This window comes from Myripristis murdjan, chromosome 18 (assembly GCF_902150065.1).
Source record: "Myripristis murdjan chromosome 18, fMyrMur1.1, whole genome shotgun sequence".
NCBI lineage: Eukaryota > Metazoa > Chordata > Actinopteri > Holocentriformes > Holocentridae > Myripristis > Myripristis murdjan.
In genome coordinates this window covers 7,769,503-7,775,807 of record NC_043997.1, presented here as the reverse complement: position 1 = coordinate 7,775,807, position 6,305 = coordinate 7,769,503, and positions in this window count along the sequence as shown.

The window sequence follows — 6,305 nt, the reverse complement described above, 5'->3', positions numbered from 1 at the left end:
TTACTGGATGTAGTCGTAGAAGGGGTTGAAGAACTAGAAGTACTTGAAATAGTGCTGTGCCTAGCTCTGGGGAAGGGGGATGGCTCCCTGTTGGTGCAAAGGCCCATTTTTCTGAAACCCCAATAGTCTGAAAAATGTCCACTCTGTAGGTTTGGGTGAGTTTGGGCAGGGGTCTCCTCAGGTTAGGGTTTGGGTAAATGGGTGGATGCATTTCCCTGCAGGGATGCAAAACACCAGCAGTCACTGAACTGAGGAGCAATGGCCGCTTGTTTTCTGAATAATGGGCGAATAATTGGACTAATTGGGTTTCAGTCCAACGGGACATTTTTCGGACTATTGAGGCTTAAGAATAATGGCCCGTGGGACCGAAGGCACGGCACCGGCTCTGCTCCGGGGCTTTAGCTGCAGTGGCTTCATATTAGGCCACTTCAACTAATGTCAAGAACCAGAGATACCAGAGGGTTGGGCCAAAACACACAGATGAAGGACAGCAGCAACATTAACAGAGATGGCAGTAGCATATGGAGACGTGTTAATCCAAGCTAAACAACTAATAATCCCCCCCCCCCCCCCCCCAAAAAAAAGATTAATTGCACAGCTATTTTTCTCGCAAAAAGTGCATTCCAGTTGTCCCTCGCTATAACGCTGTTCACCTTTCGCGGCCTCGCAGTTTCGCGGATTTTTTTTAGTGCAATTTTGCATGCTTTTTTTTTTTTTACTGGACTTATTTTTCTACAAAGGTTTGAACTTTGAGAGTTTAAACAAGAGAGAAAAGTGAGAAAATGTTAATGCCTGTCTGAGAAAAGTGTATAAAGTGTGTAGTGAGGGGTTTTACAGCCTTAAAACATCTAGAATAATTGTAAAAAATACAGCTGACTACTTCGCGGATTTCGCCTATTGCGGGTTATTTTTAGAACGTAAGTCCCGCGATTAACGAGGGACCACTGTACTGTTGTATTTTGACATTCATGCTTGTTGTATTCTGTTCACACTGATGCACAAGGTGGACGATTGTAATGTGACTTGAGTCAAAGAAACCCAAATGCCTTCTCAGTTCTCTGAAAAATCAGGTCAGCGTCACGGGCGAAAAAAAATTATTTTGGTCATTTCAACTTGTAAAAATCAGCTGAATCAGACGAGTGATGTGAGGGGGACACAGCGCACGCCCCAGCCCGCTGCCCCGCTTGGACGACACCCAGTCGACCCGTCCCGGCAGGAAATGTCAGCAGGGAGTTTTCACGACGACTTTGAACCCGGGTGGCGGCTGAGATCCGTTCTGTTTGACCGCAGGGCAGGAAGTGATTTGACTCTGTTTGTCAGAAGCCGCGATCTCATTGGCTACATCGGCAGTGAGACGTGCAAAAACTGAGGGAGGACGGTGTGTGTGTGTGTGTGTGTGTGTGTCTGTGTATGTGTGTGTGTGTGAGATAGTGTGTGTCTGTGTGTCTGAACATGTTCTGATGAGGAAAATCCCTCAGAGTGAGGACATTCTGCCAGATCTCACCTCTTTAAGGGGCTAAAGGGGGTTAGAACTTAAGTTTAGGGCTTAGTGATGGCACAACACGCTCATCTCTTTCTTTCTTTCTTTCTTTCTTTCTTTTTGCAGATGTTCAGGTAATTTTTAGGCTAAATCTAATGCAAATATTTTGTTTGTTTGTTCATTTCTGGTAAAATTTCCTTTTTTCTTTTTCTTTCCGTCTTTTTGCTATTATTCTACTAAAGGTTTGGTCATTTTTCTTGTGTTTCTTTTTCTTTCTGTCTTTTTGCTATTATTTTTTTTCTTGTGTTTCTTTTTTTTTTTCTATTTTCTTTAATAGCTCTGGTCATCAATATTGCAATACCCTGGTGTATATATTATGTATATATTTTTTCTTTACATATTCTTACTTCTGTATTTATTTTTGTAATGTTATAGTAGAGTGTATGTATGTATTTCTACATAATGCTCATAATGTACATACTTTTTTGCAAATTAGGATGAATGCACAAACTAGGATTAATGCACAAATTTTTTATAATGCAGATAAAAAAAAATCTAATGCACATATTTTTCTATGTCTCATTTCTTTTTTCCTTTTCTTTATCTTCTAATTTAACTTATGCTCACATATATGTTCATTTTCCCTTCGGGGACCAGTAAAGTATTTCAGATTCTAATTGTGATTCTGATATTGACTTTTCGTCCATGTTTTTGGAAGAAATCAAGTGAATTTGCTCTGGTTTCAAACGGTTAATGCACCATACATGGAGTTCACGATTTGATGGCGGAAAACTCAACAGTAATAAAAAAAAAAAAAAAAAAATCTGTCTTCCTGTCTTAATTAAAAAAACAACTTTCTCTCTCGGTCTGGTGAACGTTTCAGCGTGTGAGTCTCTGTCCAGCAGCGAGAGGCAAAGAACCAGGAGGCCATGTAAACCAGCAGTGTGTGAAGCAGGCGGGGAGGCGGCGGAACATGGAGTGGAAAAATTCACATATGGTGCTGTTCTGATCACACACACACACACGCACACACACACACACGAACACACACAGGGACTGGTAGGAAGACTTGTCTAAAGTCTTTTATCTTACCTGGAAAGATGAATGACTTCCACATGCTGCCGGTTTACTAACCGCCATAAGTGGTGCTGTGTTTGTTTGTGTGTGTGTGTGTGTGTGTGTGTGTGTGTGTGTGCGTGCATGCAGCCCTAGACAGACTTCACTAATGTGGGAAAACCAGTAAGCCTCAAATAGCCTCTTTTTTATTCATATTTCTCCTTCTGTGGTGCCGCCAACTCAAACTAATATTATACAAGAGAACATCTAGTACTTTAACCTCTCTCTCTCTCTCTCTCTTTCTCTCTCTCTCTCTCTCTCTCGCTCTCTCACACACACACACACACACGGCTGGATCAACGTCTGCTGTGATGCTTCATGTTCAGTCTGTCAAAGAGCAGCCAGTTTTTTTTTTTTTTTTTTTTGCAACAGCAGCATCAAGATAAGGAACAAGTTAAGTAAGACGGGGGTCAAAGGTCGAGTGTCTTCTTCTGTGGTTGTAAACAAACCCTGATTTCTTATCTTCCTCTTCTTCTTCTTCTTCTTCTTCTTCTTACCACAAGTGACACCAGGTCACTCTGCCTTCAGCTTGTAGCTGAAATTGCAGAAAATGCGATTTGTGCTGTTTTAAAAAATGCAACAGCGGCTCTTAAAAAAAAAAAAAAAAAAAAAAAAAAAACACCATTTCAAATATTTTCAAGTGATTTTTCATTATTATTATTATTTTTTTTATAAAAGACAGCAAGCACCGTAATCCTTGGTTGACAAAATGATACCACTTTTTTTTACAGTGTGGATTTTTTATCTTAGAGCTTTTAAATGATGAACTTCTTCAGGCAATGGTTTTATTTCATTTTTTGTTTCATCTTTAAAAGGAAACGCATAACAATTTGTTGCCACAGTTGCTCGTGGGGTTATTGTATTATCTTGACCGAAAAAGGGAACATTCAGACGGGCCTCCGTTTTACAAATCTGGCCCATAAACTTCACATTAACTCTTCATCTATCAAACACACTCACATTCACCGTGAAGCCCGGAGCAGATTCCTGGCTCGGAGGGGGAAAAACCAGAAAAAAAGAGAAGAATTTGAGAAAGTAGGCACTTGTTCCAGTGGCACACAGGAAGGAGAGTTTTTATGGCAGTGTGTGTGTGTGTGTGTGTGTGTGTGTGTGTGTGTGTGTGGGTGGGTGTGGGAATGACGGTTAGGGGCTTGTAAGCAAAAATAGGAGGAAATTAGACTCAAAGGATCTCAAATTTGTGAACAAATCTCTTCCTCTTTTTTCTGTTGCTCTCTCTCTCTCTCTCTCTCTCTCTCTCTCTCTCTCTCTCACACACACACACACACACACACACACACACACACACACACACACACACACACACATTTTTTTCTTGGCGTTCATCAAATGATATTTTCGCCCTGTGGTACTTTGTCTTGAAGTGCGGCCAGACGTCTGGAGTCATCTCGGCTTTTTCCAGACTCGGCTGGAGCCCTGCTGCTTTTAAAGGTCAAAGGTCACCGGGTCATGGGTTAGGGTCAGTGGACAATTTTTTTTTTTAGAGCCGTGTGTGTATACATACGCGTGTGTGTTTAGTAGGAGTGGAGCGGGAGTTCAATGACCAAGAAAGAAATTCCAGATGCTGAGGAATGTGTCTTTATTGGGAATCTGGGCCTGGTGTGTGTGTTTCTTTGTGTGTGTGCGTGTGTGTGTGTGTGCACGTGCATGTGTGTGTGTGTGTGCGTGAGTATCTGGGGAAGCAGGTCACTCCCTAACCTCGGCTTTGCGTTAAAACACCATGGCACAACGAGACGAGAGGTCATGACAACAGCATCTGTGAAGAAGTAGAAAAAACACACGCTGCGCGCACACACACACACACACACAACCCCTTTTTACACACTTGGAACATGCTCTTATACATAGCAGATGCTGCGTTTTCCTGCTATCAAATCCAAAGATTCATTTACACTATATATTTTTTATGGATTTCAGTCCATAAAACATCCCAATCTTGATTTTTACTCCATTATTACAGTAACTTTTGGACTTTATTCATTTATCAGCATGAATAAAAATGAAAGAGGAATGCGGGGATGAGGCGTTGCCTGTAACAAAATGTCTCTTTGCTCGTGTGAAGCTGCGTCTGCCCCAGAAAATCCTTCTCGGTGGGAAGAAAAGGCCTCAGCTGCAGCTTTTAATGCACCGAACACTAAAACCTTCCTCTAAAACCAATACAAGTGAAATACTCCCCAGCACTATTTAGACCAGAGGACGTTAAAGATATGATCGCACCTACAGCTTGTTTTCTTTCATTTGAGCTATGGTGGAAAAGTTTACTTTGCCATATCTTTTGTGTTTGGTTTGTTTAAGTTCACGCCGGCCAATTACACAGGAGAAAGCTGTGGACAGAAGCCACTCGGACTCGGAGGAAGCTGGTTTGTCGGACTGGGTTTCGGTAACCGGGGAAGCCCGGAGGAATCCGATTCCAGCTGCTGTAACTCTGGCGAAGCAGCGTGAACACGTCTGCTGTCTCTCTGAGCCATGCTTGACCTTCTCTGGTGTGCACGCACGTTACAAACAGATGAGGAACCTGTTGAATAGGGGAATCCAGACGCTGGTTTCCCCTCAGTTAATTTATTTTTTTATGCTAAGTGTTCCCTCTGGCTATCAGATGTCCACATCCGCCTCCTTGCTCCCATAAAGGTTCATGTTTCAGGGGTCATTTCCTGTAGCAGGCTCAGATTAAATCCTCACTCCATCAAACCACACAGCGGTTCTCTTTGAAGCGGACTCGAATTATCTGGTGTCAAAGTGTGAATATTCAACCTGGTCATCAGAATAAAGTGCTTCAAACCAAAAAATACACTGAAATATCAACATTTCTGAGCTAAAAATATGTTGCATTTCAACATTAAGACTTATAGCCAATGAAGTGGAGCCTACATCAACATCATGTGACTGTTAATGTTTGCACAAGCATGACAGCTAATTAACATTACCTCATTAGCTACTTGAACCACTTTTGTGTGTTTTATTAGCTTTGTTAGCCACCAAACGTACTTGGTTGAGGTTAGGGAAAGGTCATGGTTAAGGCAAGGAAATGTTAGTTAATGCTTTCTCTTGACACGAGACTTGAACGGCGATCTGTGAGGGAAAGTCCTGTTGATTTTGGAACCACCACCCTGCCTCCCAGTGTTTTTTTCTCACTATTGGCTATACTATGTCACAAAACTTGAAAATGTGACATTTGAAAAGATAGATACATGTACTTCATTGATCCTAAATTGGGAAATTCTTGTGTTACAGCAGCAGGTTCTCCAGACATTGCACAGGAACAAACCAATACATCCTTGGTTTGCAGAAATGGGCAACTGGGCTGGAATATTTAGCTTTGTTCAAACTGCAGAGATATATCTGATTTGTTCCTCAGATCTTTAGAACTGACCGTTGATGCTGTTTTTTTGCAAAAGATCAGGTTGGATTTATGTGTCCAGGCAGCATTAAGCTGAAGCCAAAAACTACAGAGACTAAATGCACACACACATGATGTTTGACTTCACGTCATTTATTTCCTACATTGCAGTTCAGATTTCTTCCGCTGCAGCAGGGGGCACGAGTGACGGAGGAAACTGATGTATTGAGAAATGACTCGAGCTGCAGTTATGGCTGGAATTTGTTTATTTCTAGCACTCTGGACATGACAACACTGGCCATAAGTCACACTGCAAGTGATGTTAAGGACAGATTGAAAACCATTTTGAGTAGC